Source organism: Bison bison, unplaced genomic scaffold (genome assembly GCF_000754665.1).
Source record: "Bison bison bison isolate TAMUID 2011002044 unplaced genomic scaffold, Bison_UMD1.0 scf7180017864303, whole genome shotgun sequence".
Taxonomy (NCBI): domain Eukaryota; kingdom Metazoa; phylum Chordata; class Mammalia; order Artiodactyla; family Bovidae; genus Bison; species Bison bison.
Genome location: NW_011494875.1, coordinates 371870 through 372492, shown reverse-complemented (window position 1 = coordinate 372492; position 623 = coordinate 371870).

The window sequence follows — 623 nt, the reverse complement described above, 5'->3', positions numbered from 1 at the left end:
GTATATCGGAGAGTGTTTTGCCTATGTTCTCCTCTAGGAGTTTTATAGTTTCTGGTCTTACGTTTAGATCTTTAATCCATTTTGAGTTTATTTTTGTGTATGGTGTTAGAAAGTGTTCTAGTTTGATTCTTCTACAAGTGGTTGACCAGTTTTCCCAGCACCACTTGTTAAAGAGATTGTCTTTAATCCATTGTATATTCTTGCCTCCTTTGTCAAAGATAAGGTGTCCATATGTGTGGATTTATCTCTGGGCTTTCTATTTTGTTCCATTGATCTATATTTCTGTCTTTGTGCCAGTACCATACTGTCTTGATGACTGTGGGTTTGTAGTAGAGCCTGAAGTCAGGCAGGTTTATTCTTCCAGTTCCATTCTTCTTTCTCAAGATAGCTTTGACTATTCAAGGTTTTTTTGTATTTCCATACAAATTGTGAAATTATTTGTTCTGGCTCTGTGAAGAATACCATTGGTAGCTTGATAGGGATTGCATTGAATCTATAAATTGCTTTGGGTAGTATACTCATTTTCACGATATTGATTCTTCCAATCCATGAACATGGTATATTTCTCCATCTATTTAGTGTCCTCTTTGATTTCTTTCACCAGTGTTTTATAGTTTTCTATA